Source organism: Macaca thibetana, chromosome 12 (genome assembly GCF_024542745.1).
Source record: "Macaca thibetana thibetana isolate TM-01 chromosome 12, ASM2454274v1, whole genome shotgun sequence".
Taxonomy (NCBI): Eukaryota; Metazoa; Chordata; class Mammalia; order Primates; family Cercopithecidae; genus Macaca; species Macaca thibetana.
This window is the reverse complement of record NC_065589.1, coordinates 2,318,048-2,339,830: the sequence shown is the minus strand read 5'-3', so window position 1 is coordinate 2,339,830 and position 21,783 is coordinate 2,318,048. Positions and strand designations below refer to the sequence as shown.

The 21,783-nt window shown below is 49.5% G+C and overlaps 1 protein-coding gene across 23 annotated transcripts in view; it reads right to left on the bottom strand.

Moving 5' to 3' along the window:
• Positions 1–21,783, bottom strand: part of COPS9 (COP9 signalosome subunit 9) — a 394,021-nt gene that overhangs the window by 173,989 nt on the left and 198,249 nt on the right. Inside the window, exon 1 of one of the 23 annotated variants that reach the window (XM_050751512.1) lies at positions 20,718–20,721. The exons of 20 other annotated variants lie outside the window; for them this stretch is intronic. The gene's annotated coding sequence lies outside the window, so the exon portion shown is untranslated. Of the gene's footprint in view, positions 1–2,802; positions 2,807–20,687; positions 20,692–20,717; positions 20,722–21,783 lie in introns of those variants that run through there. 2 more of the 23 variants (XM_050751506.1, XM_050751514.1) reach the window with 2 other exon arrangements.

Below are 21,783 nucleotides of genomic sequence, written 5' to 3'. Positions count from 1 at the left end.
ACTCAGGGAAGTACTGAGCACTGACCCAGTACTGGGGAGTGGAGTGCTTCGTGGAGAGAGAAACTCAGGGAAGTACTGAGCACTGATTCTGCATGTGTGGGGCTCGATTTCACAATCCCGAAAAAGAACCACCGGAAAGCAGCAGCTGAACAATCACCAGAGCTCACAGAGGGTTGGGAATCGTTTCCATGCCTACCAGTCAGAATCAAGAGACTTCATGGGGCAATGGGCAGAGTCCCCAGTTCATGATGCTGTGTGGCAGGTACCATGAAGGGGGTGAGGCAGGAGGAGGGGGTGAGGCTGGAAGAGGAGATGAGGCTGAAGGATGGGTGAGGCTGGAGGAAGGTGAGACTGGAGGAGGAGGAAGGGGGTGAGGCTCGAGGATGGGGTGAGGCTGGAGGAGGGGGTGAGGCTGGAGGGGAGGTGAGGCTGGAGAAGGGGGTAAGGCTGGAAGAGGGAATGAGGCTGGAGGAGGGGTGAGGCTGAGGAGGGGGTGAGGCTGGAGGAGGGGGTGAGGCTGGACAGGGGTAAGGCTGGAGGAGGGGGTGAGGCTGGACAGGGGTAAGGCTGGAGGAGGGGGTGTGGCTGGAAGAGGGAATGAGGCTAGAGGAGGGGTGAGGCTGGAGGAGGGGGTGAGGCTGGAAGAGGGAATGAAGCTAGAGGAGGGGTGAGGCTGGAGGAGGGGTGAGGCTGGAGGAGAGGGTGAGACTGGAGGAGAGGGTGAGGCTAGAGGAGGGGTGAGGCTGGAAGAGGGAATGAGGCTGGAGAAGAGGTTGAGGCTGGAGGAGAGGGTGAGGCGGGAGGAGAGGGTGAGACTGGAGGAGAGGGTGAGGCTGGAGGAGGGGGTGAGGCTGGAAGAGGGAATGAGGCTGGAGGAGGGGTTGAGGCTGGAGGAGAGGGTGAGGCTGGAGGAGAGGGTGAGGCTGGAGGAGGGGGTGAGGCTGGAAGAGGGAATGAGGCTGGAGGAGGGGTTGAGGCTGGAGGAGGGGTGAGGCTGGAGGAGGGGGTAAGGCTGGAAGAGGGAATGAGGCTGGAGGAGGGGTTGAGGCTGGAGGAGAGGGTGAGGCTGGAGGAAGGGGTGAGGCTGGAAGAAGGAATGAGGCTGGAGGAGGGGTGAGGCTGGAGGAGGGGATGAGGCTGGAAGAGGGAATGAGGCTGGAGGAGGGGTTGAGGCTGGAGGAGGGGTTGAGACTGGAGGAGGGTGAGACTGGAGGAAGGGGAGGTTATGGAAACACAGTGGCCCTACCCAGCCAGATCGTAGGTGGTTTTCAAGCTTTCATTCATCCGTCCAAATCTTCATCCAGCCATCCATTCGTTCACCATGGTTCTGCTTGACAGCAGGATGAGGATAAGGCAAGTGAGATGCCCCGAAAGTTGAAGATGCGTTCACTCCCAGGCTTGTGCAAGTGCAGGCTCAGTCCGGGAAGCAAGTGCCTCCCTGAGTTTTGTGCCCCAGACACCCCACCTGCCTTACCCTAGGCCCTGCCCTGGTTCTCCCCAAGCAGATCATGAGCTTGAGAACAAGGGCTAGATCCAGGTCATCTCCATGTCCCCAGCACAAAGCCACAGACATATTAGGCACTCAATGAACATTTGCTGAATCAAACAAGCCAACGTCCATCATCCCAGATCCTTGCACAGTTATGTCCAAGGACTGCTTGTTAATGGAATTGATGTGGGTCCTGTCGCCTGAGGTTATCTGGAAATAGGGAGCTCTGTTCTGGATGCCTTTCTCAGCCTCTCATCTCATCTGAATCTCCTTATAATGTTTCTGGCAGCACAACCCAACCCTGGACTGTGTCCTCCTGGTGAATGGAGGCCCAGCTGTCCGTAGGTTTGTGCTGACTTTCTAATGACAAATCGAAGTTAGTGGTAGCCCAGGCAGGGGCAGCCAAAAGCTGTGCACCAGGTTTCTGGAGCATTCAGCTGGCTCAGAGGGATTGCAGGATGCTACTAAACCTGCTTGTTCCAGGCAGCTCTGGCACGCGTGCCCCCATCACATGGAGTGAGCTGTCCTCTTGCTCCTCACTGCAGAATGTCCTGAACCTGCTCAGACGGCTCTCTAAGGTGGCCTGGAGTGGTGTCTCCCTGCAGGCCTGAGACGGGCCCAGACTCCGTCCCGGGAGAGCCTTGCCTCTGCCTCCTCCCAGCGTCCAGAACACCTGGCATCTCAGCTGCGGGAGGGGAGGGCCAGGACTGGCTTGGTGGCTCCATTGTGGCAGGGGCCCGTGGGCTGAAGAGACAGACCTGGGACGTGGGGGCCGACATGCCACCCGGGCTGCCCTTGCCCTCATCTAGGCTGAGTCAGCGTCTGAGGGCCCCAGCGGGAGGGCAGGAAACGTTCCCGTGGGTGGGAGCCATGGGAAAGTTCTCCATGAGGAGAGCAAGCTGGAGCGTGCTGGGGAGGACGTGGGTGGGAGCAGCAGGGAAGGAGGCAAAGCAGTGAAGCAGTGGCCGCAGGGGTCTGCCGGGTCACCCTGGCGCTGAACACACCTTCCGGGAAGCCTTTCTGACTCACAGTGAGGGCATTAACGAGCCCTTTCTCTAGCTCCATAAAGCCCCTGCTGACTTGCAAAGATTTGGTTACTTCTCTACAAAGCGTTTTCATTGTCTCTGGATGGTCTGGACTCAGGAACACACACTTCCCCTCCCTCACTGCTGCCACACAGTCAGGTGCCCCATCTGAGCGAGCAGTCCGGCCTCCAAGGGGGTTGGTGCCCCTGGCACCCAGCCAGGCTGGTCAGCCTCAGCTTTGCAAAGCACTCTGTGGTCCGGCACATCATTGAAGTCCTCCATCCAAGACCCCCGTCCAAGACGAGGCACAGAAGTCCAAGGACAGCATGCTGGTGCCTGCCCCCTACCTCAGCACTGCCATCCCCAGGGGGCCTGCAGTCCCATGACACAGAAGGCGCCACAGCGTTCCATATGGTGAGATCCTTTCCGTGGGGACAGTCTGCCTTGTCCCACCTTGGTCCATGGAACACAGAAGGGTGACCGCTCTGCACTATCAGAAGCTGCTCAACATGTGGGCGCTGCCAGGAAGCATTCCCTAGTCCCTCCACTGGGCCGTTTCCCAATGAGATCTTTCACTTGGCAAATTTAGTGTTTTGAATCAGTGTTCGTGCAGGGAATGAGGGGTGGGATGGAGGCTGCCAGATTATCCCAGAAATTCCACATCTAACAATATTTCCAGCAGACAGGCTCCCATATGTTAAAGGAAGCGTGTCCAAAAATGTTTGTTACAGCGTTGTCAGTCATTGCGAAAAAATAGAAACAGCCCAAAAGCCCATCAGGAAGGAATGGTTAAATGGGAAACCTCCAAACATATTGCTAAGTGAAAAAAGCAAGTTGTAAGCCAGTTCTCACCAGGTGATTCTGTGTATTAAAAAATGCCACAAATATATACGTCTACTTGTCTAGCGACACACACACCTGCACAGGTCATGGCCAGAAGGACACTCCCAGTGGTGACAGCAGTCACCTCTGAGAAGTGGGCGGGATGGACCCAGAAGAGGTGGAGGAAGGCTGTCACTTCAATGATAGGTTTTTCTCTACTTAAATTTTCACCAGGATGTACATGTGCCTTACTTGTACATAATATAGATATGTGTGTGTGTGTGTATATATATGTATATGCAGACAGAAAGGGGGTATATGCAGATGCAGAGAAAGGTCACCTCTGACCCAAGCCAGCAGTCACCAACCAGAGACCCAGCTGCTCCATTCCCATTGCCACCATGAAGCAGGGATTCCTCCTCCTTGCTTCTTAGAAATCAGTTTTTAAAAAATCAGGCTGGACGCAGTGGTTCATGCCTGTAATCCCAGCACTTTGGGAGGCCGAGGTGGGCGGATCATCACCTGACGTCTGGAGTTCGAGACCAGCCTGGCCAACGTGGTGAAACCCCATCTCCACTAAAAATACAAAAATTAGCCGGGTGTGGTGGCAGGTGCCTGTAATCCCAGCTACTTGAGAGGCTGAAGCAGAATTGCTTGAACACAGGAGGTGGAGGTTGCAGTGAGCTGAGATCGTGCCACTGCACTCCAGCCTGTGGGACAAAAGCGAGACTTTGTCTCAAAAAATAATAATAAAATAATACAATAAAAATAAATCAGTGTCAGGAAAGCACCAGAGGCAGCAAACATTGGTCCAGGACCATCCAGGGCTGTGTGTGTGCAGTTCTGTAATGCTTGGAGCATCAGACAGCAGCAGAGAGACCCCCCTCAGTGAAGCGCCTTCCCTGGACGTTGCAATAACTCACTGCATGTGAGGCCTGCATCTATGTGTTCCAGACAGCCAGCGGTTTGCAAAGTTCAGTTTTATGGCCTGGGCATCACCAGTGTCAGAAGAAGGGCAAAGGGACCCCAGCCCGGAATCCTGCCTGTGACAGGTGAGAGGGAGCACCCAGGACACCATGGGCTTTGAAGTGTCCTTGAAAACCTCTTAGGCAGTTGGGTCCTCTCTTCAGAGTTCCCGGGGCACCTGGGAAGTCCTGCTGTTTGGTCAGCTTGTTCATCAAACGGCCTCGCAGTACAAGTCCTTGATGGAGAGTCAGAGCAAGTGTGTGCTTTGCAGGCTCTCCTGAGCAACCGTGACTTCCATCTAAGGAGGGTGCCATGGGCATTGGCACTTGGTTGCTCTCCACCTCGGGCCCCAGCTGGGAGGACGGTGGAAGGGTTTTTCATCCACACAGACTGGGACGAGACCTTCACAGACTCCAGACCTCAGCCAGCTGTGGAAGGAGGAGCCTGGGCCCGCGATGGCTCAGGAGAAACCTGGTGGCAGAGAGTCTGACCCCTCAGCAGGACACCGGGTAAGCTCAGGCAAGGCAAGGTGGCCAAGCAGGCTGCAGGCAGGAGGGAGCGGAGGGCCCGAAGCTCAGGGATGGACGGACAACCCGGCTCCCTGCGCGGCAGCCCCCGACACCCCCGCGAAGATTCACGTGCCCAGAGTGAAGAAAGAGAAGCTACAGTGTAACATTCTAGACTGAGCCACGTTGCCCGTCAAGGGTGGGGAGAATAAAGGCGTGTCAGGACTGCCCACGTGCCTTCCAAAACGTTACATAAGCACTTGCTGCGGTGAAACAAGGGGACGCCGGCAGAGGAAATGACCGGGCATCCGAGAAGCCCCGAATCGGCCCGGCCCCTCCCCGTGGAAGGCAGTGGAGGCCCCGCCGGGAGTCCAGGCTCCGCCGCAGGCATCAAACCCGACACCCCTATGAGGGGCCTGGTCTGGAAGGGGCGGCTGAGCACGCCTGGCTGCAGCCCAGAGACAGCAAACCGTGCCCAGCACGAGGGGAAACGCGGAGTGGACGTTCCAGGCAGAACAGAAAGCTGTGTGCTTCCCGGTTCTTCTGTGACTAATTAAGGACTGAATCTCCAGAAATAACCATTTAATTTATTTCTAAATTTTGGAATATATAAACATACTAATTAAAAGGACTTAGTTTTGGTCACAGAACAGGACGTAACTGTTTTCTGCCTTGAAGAAGTGAGACTGAATCCGGAAAGGAATGAGGAGGTGGAGGAAGGGGAGAGAACCACTGTCAGCGAGAGCCCGTCACTGCCCAAAGCGGACGCAGCAGAAATCATGCAGACGTGCCTCTTAGAGGACTGGCATTCATGGAAATCTTCGCTCATTTTTAGAGTTTCAGTAAAACCTGGGATGAAGAAAGAAACCAGGATGCAAAGGCTGAAAGAGGAAAGGTTGATAAGATCACACCGCAAGGAGGGGAAGGGGCCGGGACGCGACAAGGTTGGCTGAATCCTCACCTGCCGCTGTGCCTGGGCGGTGATCCCAGGTTGGGTGTTTCTGTGCGGGAGGCCTGTGGGAACGCTCTGGAGAACCGCCTTTGCGAGGGAATTCGGGAAGCAGAGAGCAGAGGAGATGTTTACCTGCAATGCCGTTGCAGGCCCAGCCTCGGCCCACCCTGGGAGCTTGGAAGCTGGGATTGCTCTCAGAGGGGTCTCAAACTGGGGAAAGGGGCCAGGCCTTCAGACCACAGCACAGACTAGCCATTGGCTGGAGTGTTCCCAGGCGGAGGCATACACTCAGGGAAGGGCAAAAGGGGTCCCAAGAAGGCCTGGCTGTGAGCCATCAGCAGCTACTCCCAGCACCTCGGCCCTTCGGGGCTCCAGGCCGGGCACCATACCATCCATCACAGCCCCCACATCCCCCAAACAGCAGTGGGGCCCGGGTGCCAGTAGCTCCTCCATGGCCTGGCGGGCCTGTTTTTCTGGGAAACTCACGGCAGCGGGTTCGGTGGGACTAGCTGCAGATTCCCACTCCAGATCCCTCCACCCTTGGAGAGCACCTCTGTGAGAGAGGTGGCTCCCAGGGGGACTCTGAGGCTGCCCTCGTCATGCTGTTCATGCACGGACACTCCCACCGTGCCAGGACATACCCCATGTGCTCTCCTTTCTGCCTCCTGCCTCCTCCCATGCGGCTGCAGCCGGGAAGAGACGTATCGGGGAGAAGCGTTCACCAGCTGATGGTGTCAGCAGGGACACATGACCCTCCTGCACTGTTCTATTGGGGATGGAGCCAAGGAATGACCTTCTCTAAGGAAAGGCTCCTTCTGGCCCGGGGACAGAGGTTCCCTCGGGGCTCTGCTGGCCCCTTTAGGGATGTCCGCACGTTGTGTCTCAAGGCGCTGGTGTCTCTGGTGAGAATTAATTGCAACCCTGGCCCAGCCTCACTGTGCACGCAGGCAGGTGACCCAGCTGAGCTCTGCGCCCATGTGCTCTGTGAGGAAGCTCACCAAGGATCCAAACCCTGGAATTTTGAGAGGCAAGGCTTGCATGCGTGGGGATGCACAGAGATCTCAGGTTCCATGGCTGTCTGCCCATCTCTTTCCACACCCAAATGGGCTCCAACTGACAGAGCCCAGTGGATTCAGCAAGGCCCTCTCTGCACCTGAGTGGCTGAACTTCCTCAGGTGGGAGGAAATGAACCTCTGTTCATTTCCAAAAAAGAAAACACTGCACAGCATGGCCAGTGTGCACTGAGAGTGGTGTCCATCCACAACAGTCCTTGGCACAAGGCCACCTTGGCACCTGGTCAATTCGCTGGCCCTGATCATGTGGCCTCTGTGAAGTCGGAGGGCACCCCACCACCGTCCTGCCTCTCTGGCTCCAGAGACAGCAGTTCCGGCACTTTCTAAAGTAGTTCAGGTGTCCACACCTCCAGAGGCAGCTGATTTCCCATGGAAATCTTTGCTCATTTTTAGAGAGTTTCAGTAAAACCCAGGATGAAGAAAGACACCAACGAGGCCCACAGTGAATGGCTGTGTGGCCTCTCCAGGGTCCTCTGTCATTCTGCACACAGAGCTCCTGGCCCCAGGTCGAGAGATGAAGCCCATTCAGGTCCACTGATGGGAGCTGTGAGAGGCCATTATAGCCAAAGTAAGGACAATGTGCAGAAAAAAATCAGCTTCTCTGGGGATTCTGGAGCAAGGGGAGCCTGTCGCATCCTCACATCTTCCCTTTTTGATGTCTCTCTTAAAAATGTGACATTTCTGCTTTTAGTGCATAAGATGAAAGCAAAGGTTTGGGTATACATTAAACACTTTTAAAGCCAGCAATGTGATTGAGAATGGGAAGGGAGCAGGGAGAAGGCTGGTACTTAACAATATCATTAGCTAGAAGCGTGGCTGAAGGGGAAGGAAACACTAATTGGCTTCCTGGGAGCCTCGTCCTTCTCAGCCCCTGTGCCATGGAAGTTTCCATCCACAAGACCGAGTAAAGGGAGAGAAAACCAAGCTGGGGCATGTTTCAATTTTGCTTTGTTATTTCAAAGTAATGGCAGCCTGCGCAACCTGGAGAGACCTCATCCCTATGAATTTTTAGTTTTAATTTTCAAAAAATTAGCCAAGCATGGTGGTGTGCCCCTGGAGTGCCAGATGCTCGGGAGGCTGAGGCAGGAGGATTTGCTTGAGCCTGGGAGGATGAGGCTGCAGTGAGCTATGATCATGCCGCTGCACTCCAGCTGCACTCCAGCCTGGGTGACAGAGCAAGACCCTGTCTGTAAATAAATAAATAAATAAATAAATAAACAAATAGGTACATACATAAAAGTAATGGCTATTACCTTTTTCTAATTTGGAAAGATCTCATATTCTTTCACAGAGAAAAATAGAAAATTTAAATAAGCCAAAAGGACAATATTTGCCCTCCAGCAAATCTACTTGTCCGTAAATTGTCCTTGTCACTACCCTGACCTGGGGTCTTGGATGAGGATGTCTGAAGGAGGAACAGCACTGAAATGCCGCCCAGCACTCAGCCCCACTTCAGGTGCTGCCAGACCGGACTGTGGTGGAGCCCCCATAGCAGGGACCGAACGTGTGTAGTAATCATTCCTCAGAGTGTTGGCAAAGTTCTTCAGCCAGGCTGACATTAAAGTACGCAATTCTAACCTAAATGATCACTTTCCTCATTTTAACATGTTCTTACTATTTTACAACATCTTCCCCAGTCTTCAGAAAAGTGTTGACATTTGACTCTGGGTGTATTAGTTCCCCAGGTCTCCGTAACACATTACCACGAACTGTGTGGCTTCTGCCACAGTGTAAAGGCGGGAGGTTCAAAATCAAGGCATCAGTAGGGCCATGCTCCCTCCAAAGGCTCGAGGGCAGACTCTTTCCTTTTGTCTTCCAGCGTCTGGTGGCTCCGGCATTTCTGGGCTTCACCTGTGGCTGTGGTGTGAATGTTTCTGTCCCCACAGTGTTCCTATGTTGGAACCTAATCCCCACTGTGTTGGTATTAAGAGGTGGGTCCCTTGGGAAGAGATTGGGTCCACCCTCATGAATGGGGTTAGTGCCCTTATTAAAAAGGCCTCACAGAGCTTCTACCTCCTCCAGCAAGTGAAGACTCTGCAAGACGGTGACCCTGATGAGAAATGGGCCCTCCACAGACATCGAATCCTCTGGCATTTCTATCTTGGCCTTTCTGGTCTCTGGAGCTGTGATCAATACATTCCTGTAGTTTATAAATTTCCCAGTCTAAGGTATTGTGTTACAGCAGCTCAAAGGGACTGGAGGCAAGCCGCATCACTGCTCTCTCCCCCTCTCCCCGTGTGTCTTCATGGCTCCAAATTGCCCTTTCCCTAGAAGGACACTGGTAACTGTGATGACAGTAGTAGCCCGTCTGGAGTGACCACTGCCATGATGCCAGCTGCAGTGGGGGAGGCACAGCCGGGGCTGCATGCTCCATGAAGCCAGTGGGAGCCAGGAGCAGGCAGGAGCCCCACCCTCCCAGGCACAAGCTACAGCCACTCAAGCTGGAGCTGCAGACACAGGCACCTCTGCACTCTCAAGGGCCCAAGAAGACCCCCCACCCCCACAGGCTTGTAAATGCCTGTTCCCGCTGTCTTGTCTCTCCCCACTGCTGGCACCACTCCAGTCTCAGAGCAAAGCTGAGGCCAAGCCTGGGTGCTCTCACAACCTGGCCTGGCGTGTGCACACTTGGGACAGCACTGACACGCCAGCCCCCTCGGCCTTGGTCCCCTCCGGACTTTGGGTGCTGACAAGCATGGGAGGGAGGTCGAAGGGGGGCTGAGGGTGGCTCAGCACTGGCCTGCAAGCCATGAATGGTGGTGGGAGACAGACAGGCTCCTGGGTAAAAAGGGACAGGTTCCCAGTGAAGCCCCACCTTCAAGTCAGAGAAGGCCTGAAGCCCAGGGGCCAGGCTGCCAGTCCCATGGACCAGAGTGGGAACTTGTGGTGTTTTTTCTGGGCCCGCTCATGGCCACCCATGGACAAGTCAGCACGCGCTTTCTCTCCTCTGAAGCCCATAAAAACCTCAGACTCAGCCAGACTTGAAGAGATGACTGGATGACCAGCTGTGGAGCGGAGCTACTCACCCCAGGGTCTCCTCTCTCCTGAGAGCTGAGCACTAGTTGGGACACCCTGGCTGCAAAGAGGGGCTGCCCACTGCAGGCCTCCTCTGAGCTGTTCTGTCGCTCAATAAAACTCCTCTTCACCTTGCTCACCCTCCACTTGTCCACACACCTCATTCTTCCTGGGCAACAAGAACTTGAGACCCACCGAACAGCAGGGCTGAAGGAGCCGTAACACAAGCAGGGCTGAAACATGCCCCTTGCTCGTCACATTGTGGGGGACAAGAAGCAGAGCAGAGCTGCAGCCCTTCAGGGGGCCCAGACCCAGGAGCTCCCTGAGCCAGAACTGTGACACCCTCTTTGGGGCTCTGCAGTTCCTGGCATCTTCAAGCTTCATGGGTGCCACCATGTTCCCCGGTGCCAGCTGTGGAAGCTGCTTACAGTGACCCTGGTCCAGCCACAACCTCACAGGGCACTGGCTCCTGCCACATTGTAAAGGCAAGAAGTTCCAATCAAGGCATCGGTGGGTAGGGCCACACTCCCGCCAAAGACTTGAGGGCAGACTCTTTCCTTTTGTCTTCCAGCTTCCGGCGGCTCCGGCATTTCTGGGCTTGACCTGTGGCTGTGCTGTGCTGTGAATGTTGCTGTCCTCCCAGAATTCCTAGGTTGGAACCTGAACCCCATTGTGTTGGTATTAAGAGTTGGGGCCCTTGGGAGGAGATGGGTTCCACCCTCATGAATGGGGTTAGTGCCCTTATTAAAAAGGCCTCACAGAGCTTCTACCTCCTCCACCACGTGAGGACTCTGCTCTCTGAGACAGAACCGTGACACCCTCTTTAGAACTCTGCAGTTCCTAGCATCTTCAAGCTTCTGGGTGCCACTGGACCCCACGCTCGCTCACTCACACACCCCTCGCCACTCTGCTCGCCCTTGGCAGGCATGGGATCCAGGCCAGTAGCACGAGCTGAGCACAGCCTTCCAGGTCGAGTGGGCCCAGCAGACCTGAGCAAAACTCAGGCAAAGGCGCCACTGGCCACAGAGGTTTCTGGCTGGTGAAGCAACACCCCAAGGATCCCGTAACAATAGGATTTTAGGATTTAGGGCCTACCCCAAAATCCAACTGCAAACTTACATCTGCAAAAACCCTATTACATCTGCAAAACCTTAACTTACATCTGCAAAAACCCTATTTCTAAGTAAGTTCACATTCACAGGTCCTGGGGATTAGGACTTCAACGTATCTTTTTGGGGGACACCATTCAACGCATGACCCTGGGTGTCTGGGCAAACATTCCTGCACAAAGAACATTGCAGGCAGCTGGAGCCTTTCCCTCCTGGATGCAGAGGCACCCAGTCTGTCCAAAGCCGCTTTCACACGAGGAATCCTGTTAAAGGCCTCATTCCCTCTTGCAGTCCCTCAGTATTACTCGTCCTGGAACATCTGAGCCTCTGCTCATGAAATGTTATGTTTACAGCAGTGATCAGCAGACACAACAAAGCCTTCAGGATGTGACATAAAAGGCATAGGGACCGGGGTTGGAAGACGACTCCCGCCTTTTTCTCTGTGATTTCTCTCGCCTGAAGCAGTTGTTTTTGGCAGAATTGGTGCATGGGGACCTTCACCTACCCCTGTAAGGGAAGGAGTCCAGCTCCCTCCTCATCCCCCTTGGAATCACTAAACCAGATGCACTGAGCTTCCCCAAGCATCTTGTACCACCAAAAGCATGTGCTTGTGGCCTGTGAATTCCTTTTTATTCCTAACCACCCAACTCCTCCTTATTCGCAGGATGGATCTTCCTGACTTCCCCAAGCTTCACTCGCTCTGACACTTCCTCTTTGGCAACTTATGTGGCATAAAACTCGCAGAGGAGACAGGCACCTGGGCCTCGCACCTGCGCCACTAACCGAGTCAGACTGGGGAGTAGCCCCCCTCACCTGTCGAGCTGCTCTTGGTGGGGGGGGTCATCCTGGCAGCCCCTGAATGGAAGGGCTTGTCTGCTCCCCTCCCTTCCTTGTACAGGCATCTGAGGGTGCACCCACATCGACCACACCCATTCTCAACAACCTCCATCAATTTTTAGAGAAGGCAAAATCTGTGTTTCCGGTTGTCCTTTGCCACAGGCTCCAATGTGGCTCAGGCTCTTCCTAATCCCCCCTTCCTTTCAAATGTTGATATTTTGGCCATCAGACATTTCATTTTGCATTTGATCTTTTGAAATATTGCATTAAGATACTATTTATCATGAATCTCTAGTTTTTTGGTGCCCCTTCAACTTTGTGCCCGAGCCCCTCACTCTAGATATTATCTTAAACCATAAACCTTGTATGGCTTAAAAAGCAATGTCCGGGACAGCAAGGACAATCCCACTCTGGGGTGCTGTTGAGTATGGGGAGGAGGAGGCCAGTGTAGGGGAAGAGCCTTTATTATAGCTTGATGTGCTTAGTGAGCCCTCAGTCATGGGCTAGCCCCTGGAGATAGGGAAATGTGGCGATTCCCGGCCCTAAAAGGTCCGGAGTGGGTGAGGGGCAGATGCAAAGATGAAGGGCATCTAGAGATGTGTGCACTGGAGGCAGCCAGGCCAGGAGAGGACAAAGGGTCCCTTCTGCTGGAGGGAGCAGCCCCTAGGGCACACAGGGGAGGACAGCATAGGCTGGGGTTTCTCAGGGCAGAGGCTGCAGAGAGTGGAGGAGGGGCTGGCAGCTGGGGCAGCAGCCCCTGGCCCTGGAGCCGACACACGCAGGCCTCTTCCCAACCCTGTGTTCAGTGACCTCACAGGAGATTCCAGTGGGGATGGGAGGACAGATCACGGAGACTGGAGAGCACTAAAATGGCTGTAGCTGCTGCTGTCGCTGTTTCAGAGGCCTGGTTTACAGCGTGGCACAGGCAGCAGGCCCAGCCTTGGGTGTGGGTGGTACCCTGAGAGCCTGGGGCAGGGACCAATATGGGCTTTAAAGAAGTCAGGGATTCTTGAGGAGGACGCAGTGATGGGTGTCCCAGACCAGCGCCAGGGAGCCAGGTGGGGTCAGCATCGAGAGCCCGGCAAAGTCATGGGAGCGTGAACCCAGGCAGGGGAACACTGACAGTGGCCGAGGCCGGGTGGCGCCTGCCCGGCAGCCTCCAAGACGGCCCCGTATCTGTCTTCACAGCAACCTGAGAGAAGCATGTCATGCTGAGAGAAGCATGTCCTCGCCTGCAGCTCACCGGTGAGGAGCTGAGATGCAGGAGGGTCAGCAGCCTGCCCAGAGGAGCACACTCAAATATGGTGCAGGTGGTCAGCAAGCCATCCGGGAAAGCTTCTAAAAGCTCTCAGAGAGGATAAAGAGGCCACTCAACAAGAATGAAAACCAGAGTGACATCAAATGGCTCAGCAGCAACCCTGGACCCAAGACAATCTGGAATAACACCTGCCAGGCGTGAGTGATTTTCCTGCAGAAAATCGTTTTGAACCTAGAATTCTAACCCAGCCAAACTACAGACATCTCACAGATAGCATCAATAATCCATTCCCCCAAATCAGCCATTCTGCATGAAAATGCTACCTGGGAACCTACTTTCTATTATTTTAAAAGGAATAATTATACTATATTACATATCAACCTTACTGCACCGCCCATCTACTTTTCCAAAATGAGATATAACATGATGGAATCTCTGTATGCTAGTAACGAATCATGTTTGAGTATAAAATGTAAACAGCCTGTCCTGGTCACGAACAATCAGCCTGTCTGTGCACGCGGCTGCCGTGTGGACCAGGGTGATTCTGAGCCAGCCGTCTCGGAGTTCCACACCCTTTGCTAATGTGCTGGCTATTGTATGTGGAATGTACCTATTGTATGTGGAATGTAATTCAATCGTTTTACTTAAAATTGCAAATTACATTTTGAGAATGTGATGTAACTTTTTCCTGTACACACAAACATCCACTGAAAAACTGATATATTTCAAAACATAAGTTCTACCAATTTGTAATTAAAATCCAAGAGATAGTCACCAGGAAAGCACTAGCCAGGGAGATAGTCTAGGGGGTATGCCCCACATAGCAATCAATCAATCAATCCACCCATGAGTAAAGGAAAGTACATAAAGAATGAAGACATGTTCAGATACACAAAGTCTCAGAGTGTGTTCTTCCCAGGTACTGTTTGAATAAGAAATCATGTGACGATGTATACATATCAATATATAACTTTTATATTATATCAAAATATAACTATGCAAAATGTATATGCTATATATTGTTTGGGTGAGGGAGAAGGGACAAGATGGAGGAAGGTGAACAAGATGGCACAGTCCCTGTTGCTTCCTGGTTCTTCATCACCAACTTACCCGTGCGTGGGAAAATGCAGATCAACTGAGCATGCACCACATGACATCAATCTGAAGAAACCGAAACTTACCTGACCACGCCTATGGAAACGCCCCAATCCCGCCTACTGCCCTCCCCTTCCCGCTAGCAATGCATAAAAGTCCGCCACCGGCAGGCACCAGCATGACTTCCTCGACCCCTCTTACTTGTGGACCGGAGAACCTCACCCAAGAGTGCCGGAGCGACTTCCCTGGCCCCGTGCTTGTGGACCAGAGAACCTCACCCGAGAGTGTACGCATATTTGCAAATAAAAGCCGCCATTTCTCACCTAATCCTAGGGTTTTTTTCATGCTTTAAATAATAATAAATAAAACATATAAAACAACATTGATATAAATCATATCAATAAAGGAAGAACACATTGTTACATGATTTCTTATTCATCTTTTCTTCTTCCTTTATTGACATAATTTATAAAATGCTATAAAATTCTCTATTTTAAAGTGCGCAATTCAGCAGCTATTCACGAGATTGCACAATCATCACCACTAACTCCAGAACATTTTCATCCCCCCAAAACAAAATTCCACATCAACAGGCGCTCCCCGTGCCTCCTCCCCACCTATCCCCTGACAAACACTAATCTATTTGCTGTCTCTATAGATTTGCCTATGCTGGACATTTCAAATAAATGGAACCATAACATCTGTGGTCCTTTGTGTCTGGCTTCTTTGACTTAGCGTAATTTTTTTGAGGCTCATCCATGTTGTAGCATGATTCAGGGCTTCATTCCTTTTCTCTGTCCATCCACTGGTGGACATTTGGGTTGTCTTCCCTTTGGGGCTCTTAAGAGTAATGCTACTAGAAACATTTGTGTACAAGCTTTTATGTGGACATATGTCTTCAGTTCTCTCTGGTATATTCCTAAGAAATAAATTGCTGGGTTATATGGTAATTCCATGTCTGAGGTTTTTTTAGGAACTACCAGACTGTTTCCAAAGTGGCTGCACCATGTTGCATTCCCAGGAGCAATGGACGAGGGTTCCCATGTCTCCAGATCTTTGCACCAACACTTGTTTTCCTTCTTTAATTATAGCCTTCCTATGAGTATGAAGAGGTTTCTCATTGTGGTTCTAATTTGCATTTCCCTAATGACTAATGACATTGAATATCTTTTCACGTGCTTATTGGCCATTCATATGTCTTCCTTGGAGAAATGTCTATTCAAATCCTTTGTCCAGTCTTTAATCGGCTTCTGTGTCTTTTCTTGTAGAATTATGAGAGTTCTTTTAATATTCTGGAGACTTGGTCCCTATGAGACATATGATTGCAAATATTTTCTCCTACTATAGGTTGTCTTTTCACTTTTTCAATAGTGTCCTTCAGCATACAGAAGTTTTTACTCTTAATGAAGCCTAATATATGTATTTTTCCTTGATCACTTGTGCTAAGGATGTGTTCTTGAAAAATGAAGTAAAGTCCAACAGAACAAGAAAATATGTGGGACACAACCCAGGAAAGAAAAGATGAAGACACCAAGGGCACAGCTGTGCAGCCATCTGGCAAGCAGCTCCCCAGACAGAAGCAAGAAGACACAGGTTCCAGAAGCATCATGGAGAAGGAGGGTTAGACGTCAGGCACTCTTGAGATTCTTAAAGAACTCACTGAGTGATAAAGATAGACAATGTTAGAAATAAAAGGCAATTAAAAGTCCTAGGAAAACAAATAGCTAGACCATAGAGGAAATGATATCATGACTCTGGAATAGATAATGTAATGTAATAAAGTTTCAATTAGAGAATATAAATGACTTTTTGTTCTCAAAATAAATATTTACATAGTCACAATAAGATAAACACTCTTGGTTTTAACATTTTAGGTTTTAAACTTTTGGGTGGAGAAGACTTAATTATAATTTCAGAGCAGAATGCAAATATCATCCACCTTGACGAGTGAAAGTAAGATGCCAATGGGCAGAGGCTTGGAGAAAGAGAGGTGGAAAGTGGTGAAGAGGAGGGCAACGGAACAAAGATCTTCATCCTACAAAGTGGGAGCTCTAGAAATAAGGGTGAGGCTGGGCACAGTGGGTCATGCCTGTAATCTCAGCACTTTGGGAGGCTGAGGTGGGTGGATTGCTTGAAGTCAGGAGTTCAAGACCAGCATGGTCAATGTGGTGAAACCCCATCTCTACTAAAAATACAAAAAAAAAAAAAAATTTAGCCAGGCGTGGTGGTGCATGCCTGTAGTGCCAGCTATTCGGGAGGCTGAGGCAGGAGAATCACTTGAACCCAGGACATGGAGGTTGCAGTGAGCCGAGATTGCACCACTGCACAGCAAGACTGTCTCAAAAAAAGAAAGAGAAAATAAAAGAAGAGAGAGGAAGGAAGGAAGGAAGGAAGGAAGGAAGGAAGGAAGGAAGGAAGGAAGGAAGGAAGGAAGGAAAAGGGAAAGGGAAAGGAAGGGGAGAAAGAGAGAGAGAAAGAAAGAAGGAAGGAAGAAAGGAAAGAAAGAAAGAAAGAAAGAAAGAAAGAAAGAAAGAAAGAAAGAAAGAGAGAGAGAGAGAGAGAGAGAGAGAAAGAAAGAGAAAGAAAGAAAGAAAGAAAGAAAGAAAGAAAGAAAGAAAGAAAGAAAGAAAGAAAGAAAGAAAGAGTTAGTGATGATTCTGGAGGGAAGATAATAAAAGAACTAAGCTCTCTGACACCATGATCAGAGGGTGTGAGGAAGCTAAATTCTCTGCAGCCATCACAGGAAGACATCAGAGCATGGCAACAGTAATGTAAATTTACCATCCCAATTCTAGACGCATCACACAGAAATACAGAGGTCATCACCAGACAAACAAGAACCAAAAGAAGGAGTTCAAATAGCAAAAAGCAATCATCCCAGGGGGCAAGGCAAAGATGAGGGGACTTGGGGCCAAAAGATGGTTCTACTTATCCACTAATATAGCTTAACTATGTGAATATATTGATTTCAGATGAAAGTACATGTATTTTGACAACACTAGGACGTTAATAGAAAAAAAATGGACAAACCAAACAAAAAACTCACAATAAAGGAAATGCAAATGGTTATTAAACATGTATGTTAACCTATTTAAATTAATGAAATACAAACAGGAGAGTAAATAGCATGCTTTGCCTATTAAAATTGCCAAGACGCCTAGAAATGATTCTTAGTGCTGGCGAGCATGGGGTGAGACAAGAACCAACAAATATCCAAGGAGAGAGCAAATCCGTGCAGTGTTTCCAGAAAGCACGTTGGCCCGGGCACCCTAGACTTGGGGCCACCTCCAGTAAACACCTTTGGGGAGTGCCATGGTATTTTGGGACAAGCAGACTGATGTGTGGGTAAAGGGATGGCTGGCCATCGAGGGGGCCCGAGGTGGGAAAGAACTCAGACCCCACTCCCCTGCAAGATCCACTCTTAGTAGGTCATTGCTATTGGGTGAGATAAATATTTACTCTCATTTTTAAGCCAACAGGATTTTAGGTAATTTGTTATACAGCTATACACACACACACACATACACACACACGTATTTTATGTTTAGATCCATTAACATACGAATCTGTATACTGCATCTGAACACTTACAGGCTTCCGTCTGTTGCATTTCTTGTACCTACTGAAGCTTCAGTGGCTTCATCTTTAGCCAGTGGAAGCCACTTTGGGTCAGCGCCTGAATCCTTTGGACGCAATCCCAGTTGACTTTGACAACTTCCTTGCCGTATCGTATGACTAGGTGTTCCAAGCTCAATGTTACATTTCCAGACTCAGATTCAGAATCAGTAACTTCTATAAAGATCATTAGCTTTGTTTTGTGGGAAATAATATTTCAAAACCACAGTCAGAGCTGCTAGGTTGGCCACACATTGAATCTGGATTTCTTCACTGAACAGAGCTAAGGGGTGTGTGTTTGTGTGTGTGTGTGTGTGTGTGTGTGTGTGTGTGTTGTGTACATGTGTACTACAGAGAAAGGAACTCAAGTTAATAAGTTATATTTCCCATTTAAATTCTGGACCACAGGGGTTTTTACTTAACCTCATTAATATCTCCATTGCCTTTCTTTACTAGGTGGTGAGCCCTGGCTCCCGGGGATGTAGGGAGCAACAGAAAAGCCTTTACTTATTCACCTGCTTTCTTTCTCATTACACACACATGCCAGTCGCCTAATAACAATACTAATGCTGCCACCACCAACCATGATAAACAAAACCAGTTAAAAATGCGTGCATCTGCTCTCCCCACCCTCCACTATTTTTAATCCTTTAATCTGCACTGGCAGAGTATATCCCACTGCAGCTCATGCCCATTCCCCTTCACTCTTATTAGTTTGAGTTCCACAAGTAAATACATATTTAATACTCACTTCCAGTTTTTATTGCAATGTCTTTCTGAAATTGTGATTTTTATTTTCTAAAGCCTATTTTCTAAACGATTTCTTAGAAAGGACTCCTGAGAAAAATGTTCCAGGAGTTCTTGCATGTCTGTGTCAATAAAAGTTAGTCTGTGTTTTAGGATTAAGTCATTATTGTTAGATAAAAGATGTTTGGCTTACGTTTTCTTTTCTTAAGAACATAAGCTTAAATGTGTTACTCCATTTTTTCTGGCATAAAGAGTTTTCTGGCATAAAGAGTTGCTGCCTGATGATAAACTAATTTTCTTTCTTCTATGGTCTACATGCTCCTTTTGCTCAGTCATTTGGCAAAACATTATTTTCTTTTTCTTTCAAATAGAGTAATTTCAGAAGACCATGCCTTTGGTTCACTGTTCTAGGTCACATTCTCAGGAGTGTGGTGTGCTCTTTCAATAAGTAGTTTCAAAACTTTTTCTTTTTGTTTCAGGAGCCTTTTCCTGAAGTGCAGTGTTCAGTATTGTTAAGTCTTTACTTAGGTTGTTGCTTTCTTGTCCTTTTAATTCATAGATACCCATTATCAGTCTACGGGGTCATCTTTATCAATCTGCGTTGTCAGTTTCTCACAAATCTTTTTCATCTCTGTTTCTACTTTTTAAATTTTTAAAGCTTTTTTCTTTTAACTTTTTGGGTTTTTTTTTCTGAGGCATTCTTTGCTGTGTTTGTTTACTCTTGTGTTTTTTTGTTTAGTCTTCATTTCAGAAATGACTTTTTTCTTTCATTCCAATTTTCTGTTGAATTCTGTCACTTCATTTCTGTGTGTTTTCCTTAGGATTTATGTTGCTCTTGTATGTTTTGTATCATTCTCTTAATGTCTTTTAACTTATTTTTAAGTAGCAGGCTACAATTCTCAGCTGTCTGTGGGAATGTTTGTCGGTTGTGTCCTGATTGTCTATAGGGATATTATCCTCCTTTGCATCACAATTCCTTTCTGCTGTTGTTTTCTTGTAGTGCTCAAGGCATGATGCTTACTTGATGAGATTCCCAGGCTCTGTTTCCCTCTCCTCTTCAGCTCTGACGCTTCCAGGCTACTCAAGTTAATTCCATTCCTGGCAGTCTCTCCTCAGGATGGGACCTGCCCTTTCCAGTTGTTTCTGAGAGTTTCTGCAGGCAAGACCTCTTTAGCTTCTTCCTCCCTCACCTTGGTCCCTTTTGCATGACCCAATATCAGAGTAGGCAAAAATCTCACCCAATCTCAGCAGCTGCTCTTAAATTAACCCGTGAGTTTTAATGAATGTTTGTTTGTTGTCTACTTGGGATTCTCCTATTCTTGAGTTTTTCAAATGTGGCCTTCTTCCTGCCATCTCTTCTCCCACAAACTCCAGCATTGGCCACGTCTTGGGGCTGTTGCTGGTTTGTCCTCACTGTTTTGTACTTTAGGATCTGAAGAGATGCCTTGTCACCCGGGGTTCTGTATATAATATCCACAGAGTTTGCTTTTGCAGTCTAGTTTCTCTGTGTTTTATGTCAGCAGTCTGTTTCTATGATTATTATTTTCATGCATGCACTGTGTAGACAGTATCCTAGAATTTAGCTTTGAAGTTCTGTTGAGTAACTGAGATGATCATTTCTAACGGTCAAACTGCCCATGCACAATCACATGATTCCCGTGTGTTCCAGATATGGGAATCCAAGAAAAATTCTCGGACCTCATGTAACCACAATTCAGGAAAACCTTTGAAAAAGATGCTCAAGGATTTCCAGTTAAGTACAAAGAAAGAACATGTGTGGTTATTTCTGATCGCGCTTAAAAATCACATGAAAATGACAGTAAGGGGATCATTAGCAAAAAGAGCAAAGCCAGAAGGATAAAGGGAATGAGAGCAGAGGCTCCAGCAGACAGGAGACCAAAGGATGGAAACCAAAAAGCAGAGGAAACAGATTCCCTCCAGAGATCAGGGAAACCTTAGAACAAGGTTTGCAGGTTTGCAGGCAGGGCTGGGAAAAAGAAAGGCAGCAAGTCAAGAAGAAATGAGCCACTTTATGCCTCAGTGCATCAGTAAGGTCCAGGAATCAAAGGTCTCTGGGACCTCTGCAGGGTGCGTGGATGTAGCCAAACCCAGCAGGGCTGGTTTGAGTGGGAGTAGGTATGGCCGAGAAGCAGTGAGGCGACTAGATCTCCTCCACCACACCCCCATATCCCCCCACACCATACCACATGTCCCCCCATCACCCCAGCACATGACCAGGGAACACCATACCCCATGTCCCCCACAACACCACACCCCATGTCCCCCCCACACCACACCCCATCTCCCCCCACCACCACAGCACATGACCAGGGAACACCCTCTCTGGAGAGGCTGGGCCAGAGGAGGTCATCAAGTTCCTAATTAAAGACCCTGCACCCATCCTGGGTGTATTAGTCTGTTTTCAGGCTGCTGAGAAAGACATACCTGAGACTGGGTAATTTATAAGGAAAAAGGTTTAACAGACTCACAGTTCCATGTGGCTGGGGAGGCCTCACAATCATGACGAAAGGCAAAAAGTGCATCTTACATGGTGGCAGACACAAGAGAAGGAGAGCCAAGTGAAAGGGGAAACCCCGTATAAAATCATCAGATCTGGTGAGACTTATTCACTATGACGAGAACAGTATGATTTAATCATCTCCCACCAGGTCCCTCCCACAGCATGTGGGAATTATGGGAGCTACAATTCCAGAGGAGATTTGGGTGGGGACACAGCCAAACCACGTCACCAGGGTTAAGGTATCCTACTGTAAACAGAGATATTTGGTAAAAGACTATATCCATATAGGCTTATAGACCTATATAGACTCTATATAAATGTAAAATAAATTTAATATTTCTAAGTATTAAGTCATTTGTATAGAAGTTATATATAAATTAGGGTGTGTGTGTGTGTGTGTGTGTGTGTAGGGTGACTATGTGTTGGGAGTGTGTATTAAAAGGCAAGGTGTCTGGCTTCCACCCACTACCTGAACCTCATTTTTTCATCTGTAAAATGGCGTTGTTGGCAGAAACCAACTCACAGGCTCACCGCGGGACTGAGTGAGTCAGTGTGGGGAAAGGACTGGCATCTGCTGGGCACTCAGTAAGGGGAGGCTCTCAGGTCAGGGTCCAGGCAGAGGTACCATGGGGCCCCCAGGAAGAGCAGGGCACCTGCTGACCTGCTCGGGGTCACCCACAGCTCACTGGGTGAGGTTACTCCTGGGAGCACATTAGCTGACTGAGTTCCTCAAAAGAACAGTTTTCCGGGAGAATT